This window comes from Coregonus lavaretus, assembly GCF_964263955.1.
Source record: "Coregonus lavaretus genome assembly, chromosome: 36".
Classification (NCBI taxonomy): domain Eukaryota; kingdom Metazoa; phylum Chordata; class Actinopteri; order Salmoniformes; family Salmonidae; genus Coregonus; species Coregonus lavaretus.
This window is the reverse complement of record NC_140023.1, coordinates 32,745,352-32,751,656: the sequence shown is the minus strand read 5'-3', so window position 1 is coordinate 32,751,656 and position 6,305 is coordinate 32,745,352.

Here is a 6,305-nt window from a genome sequence, read left to right as displayed (position 1 = left end):
AAAAACTACAATGAGTATATAGAATTTTACTTATATTCTTTGCATGTATTTGCGTTCCCATAATGAGGAGCACATAAAACAAAGAGTTTTCCTTTAGGTCTCAGAGGTCTCTGCTTCCGCACGGTTTTGAAACAGGGACCGAGAGCGGTTGAGTCAAACGTGATAACCGCTACACTACGGAAACTGCTAGTTGAAGAGTCTACAAGGAGTAAACAGAATTTTACTGATTTTCTTTGCATTTAAATGAATTCCCATAAAGAGGCACTCATGAAAAGGAATGTTCTTCTCTATTGCTTCAGAGATGTCTGTTTCCACCCGGTTTTGAACCGGGGACCTTTCGCGTGTGAGGCGAACGTGATAACCACTACACTACTGAAACTACATGTTCAAAAAACTACAATGAGGATATAGAATTTTACTTATATTCTTTGCATGTATTTGCGTTCCCATAATGAGGAGCACATAAAAGACAGAGTTTTCCTTTATGTCTCAGAGGTGTCTGCTTCCGCAGGGTTTTGAAACAGGGACCTAGAGCGGTTGAGTCAAACGTGATAACCGCTACACTACGGAAACTGCTGGTTGAAGAGTCTACAAGGAGTAAACAGAATTTTACTGATTTTCTTTGCATTTAAATGAATTCCCATAACGAGGCACTCATGAAAAGGAATGTTCTCCTCTATTGTTTCAGAGATGTCTGTTTCCCCCCGGTTTTGAACCGGGGACCTTTCGCGTGTGAGGCGAACGTGATAACCACTACACTACGGAAACTACATTTAAAAAAAACTACAATGAGTATATAGAATTTTACTTATATTATTTGCATGTATTTGCGTTCCCATAATGAGGAGCACTTAAAACACAGAGTTTTCCTTTATGTCTCAGAAGTCTCTGCTTCCGCACAGTTTTGAAACAGGGACCTAGAACGTTTGAGTCAAACGTGATAACCGCTACACTACGGAAACTGCTAGTTGAAGAGTCTACAAGGAGTAAACAGAATTTTACTGATTTTCTTTGCATTTAAATGAATTCCCATCACGAGGCACTCATGAAAAGGAATGTTCTCCTCTAATGTTTCAGAGATGTCTGTTTCCACCCGGTTTTGAACCGGGGACCTTTCACGTGTGAGGAAAACGTGATAACCACTACACTACGAAAACTACATGTTAAAAGAACTACAATGAGTATATAGAATTTTACTTATATTCTTTGCATGTATTTGCGTTCCCATAATACGCAGAGTTTTCTGTTACGTCTTGTATGTGTCAGCGGTCTCTGCTTCCGCACGGTTTTGAAACAGGGACCTAGAGCGGTTGAGTCAAACGTGATAACCGCTGCACTACGGAAACTGCTAGTTGAAGAGTCTACAAGGAGTAAACAGAATTTTACTGATTTTCTTTGCATTTAAATGAATTCCCATAACGAGGCACTCATGAAAAGGAATGTTCTCCTCTACTGCTTCAGAGATGTCTGTTTCTGCCAGGTTTTGAACCGGGGACCTTTCGCGTGTGAGGCGAACGTGATAACCACTACACTACAGAAACTACATGTTCAAAAAACTACAATGAGGATATAGAATTTTACTTATATTCTTTGCATGTATTTGCGTTCCCATAATGAGGAGCACATAAAACACAGAGTTTTCCTTTATGTCTCAGAGGTGTCTGCTTCCGCAGGGTTTTGAAACAGGGACCTAGAGCGGTTGAGTCAAACGTGATAACCGCTACACTACGGAAACTGCTAGTTGAAGAGTCTACAAGGAGTAAACAGAATTTTACTGATTTTCTTTGCATTTAAATGAATTCCCATAACGAGGCACTCATGAAAAGGGATGTTCTCCTCTATTTTTTCAGAGATGTCTGTTTCCGCCCGGTTTTGAACCGGGGAACTTTCGCGTGTGAGGCGAACGTGATAACCACTACACTACGGAAACTACATTTAAAAAAAACTACAATGAGTATATAGAATTTTACTTATATTATTTGCATGTATTTGCGTTCCCATAATGAGGAGCACTTAAAACACAGAGTTTTCCTTTATGTCTCAGAAGTCTCTGCTTCCGCACAGTTTTGAAACAGGGACCTAGAACGTTTGAGTCAAACGTGATAACCGCTACACTACGGAAACTGCTAGTTGAAGAGTCTACAAGGAGTAAACAGAATTTTACTGATTTTCTTTGCATTTAAATGAATTCCCATCACGAGGCACTCATGAAAAGGAATGTTCTCCTCTAATGTTTCAGAGATGTCTGTTTCCACCCGGTTTTGAACCGGGGACCTTTCACGTGTGAGGAAAACGTGATAACCACTACACTACGAAAACTACATGTTAAAAGAACTACAATGAGTATATAGAATTTTACTTATATTCTTTGCATGTATTTGCGTTCCCATAATACGCAGAGTTTTCTGTTACGTCTTGTATGTGTCAGCGGTCTCTGCTTCCGCACGGTTTTGAAACAGGGACCTAGAGCGGTTGAGTCAAACGTGATAACCGCTGCACTACGGAAACTGCTAGTTGAAGAGTCTACAAGGAGTAAACAGAATTTTACTGATTTTCTTTGCATTTAAATGAATTCCCATAACGAGGCACTCATGAAAACGAATGTTCTCCTCTACTGCTTCAGAGATGTCTGTTTCTGCCAGGTTTTGAACCTGGGACCTTTCGCGTGTGAGGCGAACGTGATAACCACTACACTACAGAAACTACATTTTAAAAAAACTACAATGAGTATATAGAATTTTACTTATATTCTTTGCATGTATTTGCGTTCCCATAATGAGGAGCACATAAAACAAAGAGTTTTCCTTTAGGTCTCAGAGGTCTCTGCTTCCGCACGGTTTTGAAACAGGGACCGAGAGCGGTTGAGTCAAACGTGATAACCGCTACACTACGGAAACTGCTAGTTGAAGAGTCTACAAGGAGTAAACAGAATTTTACTGATTTTCTTTGCATTTAAATGAATTCCCATAAAGAGGCACTCATGAAAAGGAATGTTCTTCTCTATTGCTTCAGAGATGTCTGTTTCCACCCGGTTTTGAACCGGGGACCTTTCGCGTGTGAGGCGAACGTGATAACCACTACACTACTGAAACTACATGTTCAAAAAACTACAATGAGGATATAGAATTTTACTTATATTCTTTGCATGTATTTGCGTTCCCATAATGAGGAGCACATAAAAGACAGAGTTTTCCTTTATGTCTCAGAGGTGTCTGCTTCCGCAGGGTTTTGAAACAGGGACCTAGAGCGGTTGAGTCAAACGTGATAACCGCTACACTACGGAAACTGCTGGTTGAAGAGTCTACAAGGAGTAAACAGAATTTTACTGATTTTCTTTGCATTTAAATGAATTCCCATAACGAGGCACTCATGAAAAGGAATGTTCTCCTCTATTGTTTCAGAGATGTCTGTTTCCCCCCGGTTTTGAACCGGGGACCTTTCGCGTGTGAGGCGAACGTGATAACCACTACACTACGGAAACTACATTTAAAAAAAACTACAATGAGTATATATAATTTTACTTATATTCTTTGCATGTATTTGCGTTCCAATAATGAGTAGCTCATAAAACGCATAGTTTTCTGTTACGTCTTGTATGTGTCAGCGGTCTCTGCTTCCACACGGTTTTGAAACAGGGACCTAGAGCGGTTGAGTCAAACGTGATAACCGCTGCACTACGGAAACTGCTAGTTGAAGAGTCTACAAGGAGTAAACAGAATTTTACTGATTTTCTTTGCATTTAAATGAATTCCCATAACGAGGCACTGATGAAAAGGAATGTTCTCCTCTACTGCTTCAGAGATGTCTGTTTCCGCCCGGTTTTGAACCGGGGACCTTTCACGTGTGAGGCAAACGTGATAACCACTACACTACGGAAACTACATGTTTAAAAAACTACAATGAGTATATAGAATTGTACTTATATTATTTGCATGTATTTGCGTTCCCATAATGAGGAGCACTTAAAACACAGAGTTTTCCTTTATGTCTCAGAAGTCTCTGCTTCCGCACAGTTTTGAAACAGGGACCTAGAACGTTTGAGTCAAACGTGATAACCGCTACACTACGGAAACTGCTAGTTGAAGAGTCTACAAGGAGTAAACAGAATTTTACTGATTTTCTTTGCATTTAAATGAATTCCCATCACGAGGCACTCATGAAAAGGAATGTTCTCCTCTAATGTTTCAGAGATGTCTGTTTCCACCCGGTTTTGAACCGGGGACCTTTCGCGTGTGAGGAAAACGTGATAACCACTACACTACGAAAACTACATGTTAAAAGAACTACAATGAGTATATAGAATTTTACTTATATTCTTTGCATGTATTTGCGTTCCCATAATACGCAGAGTTTTCTGTTACGTCTTGTATGTGTCAGCGGTCTCTGCTTCCGCACGGTTTTGAAACAGGGACCTAGAGCGGTTGAGTCAAACGTGATAACCGCTGCACTACAGAAACTGCTAGTTGAAGAGTCTACAAGGAGTAAACTGAATTTTACTGATTTTCTTTGCATTTAAATGAATTCCCATAACGAGGCACTCATGAAAAGTACTGTTCTCCTCTATTGTTTCAGAGATGTCTGTTTCCACCCGGTTTTGAACCGGGGACCTTTCGCGTGTGAGGCGAACGTGATAACCACTACACTACAGAAATTACATTTAAAAAAAACTACAATGAGTATATAGAATTGTACTTATATTATTTGCATGTATTTGCGTTCCCATAATGAGGAGCACTTAAAACACAGAGTTTTCCTTTATGTCTCAGAAGTCTCTGCTTCCGCACAGTTTTGAAACAGGGACCTGGAACGTTTGAGTCAAACGTGATAACCGCTACACTACGGAAACTGCTAGTTGAAGAGTCTACAAGGAGTAAACAGAATTTTACTGATTTTCTTTGCATTTAAATGAATTCCCATAACGAGGCACTCATGAAAAGGAATGTTCTCCTCTATTGTTTCAGAGATGTCTGTTTCCCCCCGGTTTTGAACCGGGGACCTTTCGCGTGTGAGGCGAACGTGATAACCACTACACTACGGAAACTACATTAAAAAAAAACTACAATGAGTATATAGAATTTTACTTATATTCTTTGCATGTATTTGCGTTCCAATAATGAGTAGCACATAAAACGCATAGTTTTCTGTTACGTCTTGTATGTGTCAGCGGTCTCTGCTTCCGCACGGTTTTGAAACAGGGACCTAGAGCGTTTGAGTCAAACGTGATAACCGCTGCACTACGGAAACTGCTAGTTGAAGAGTCTACAAGGAGTAAACAGAATTTTACTGATTTTCTTTGCATTTAAATGAATTCCCATAACGAGGCACTCATGAAAATGAATGTTCTCCTCTACTGCTTCAGAGATGTCTGTTTCCGCCCGGTTTTGAACCGGGGACCTTTTGCGTGTGAGGCGAACGTGATAACCACTACACTACGGAAACTACATGTTCAAAAAACTATAATGAGGATATAGAATTTTACTTATATTCTTTGCATGTATTTGCGTTCCCATAATGAGGAGCACATAAAACACAGAGTTTTCCTTTATGTCTCAGAGGTGTCTGCTTCCGCAGGGTTTTGAAACAGGGACCTAGAGCGGTTGAGTCAAACGTGATAACCGCTACACTACGGAAACTGCTAGTTGAAGAGTCTACAAGGAGTAAACAGAATTTTACTGATTTTCTTTGCATTTAAATGAATTCCCATAACGAGGCACTCATGAAAAGGAATGTTCTCCTCTATTGTTTCAGAGATGTCTGTTTCCGCCCGGTTTTGAACCGGGGACCTTTCGCGTGTGAGGCGAACGTGATAACCACTACACTACTGAAACTACATTTTAAAAAAACTACAATGAGTATATAGAATGTTACTTATATTCTTTGCATGTATTTGCGTTCCAATAATGAGTAGCACATAAAACGCATATTTTTCTGTTACGTCTTGTATGTGTCAGCGGTCTCTGCTTCCACACGGTTTTGAAACAGGGACCTAGAGCGGTTGAGTCAAACGTGACAACCGCTGCACTACGGAAACTGCTAGTTGAAGAGTCTACAAGGAGTAAACAGAATTTTACTGATTTTCTTTGCATTTAAATGAATTCCCATAACGAGGCACTCATGAAAAGGAATGTTCTCCTCTACTGCTTCAGAGATGTCTGTTTCCGCCCGGTTTTGAACCGGGGACCTTTCGCGTGTGAGGCGAACGTGATAACCACTACACTACAGAAACTACATGTTCAAAAAACTACAATGAGGATATAGAATTTTACTTATATTCTTTGCATGTATTTGCGTTCCCATAATGAGGA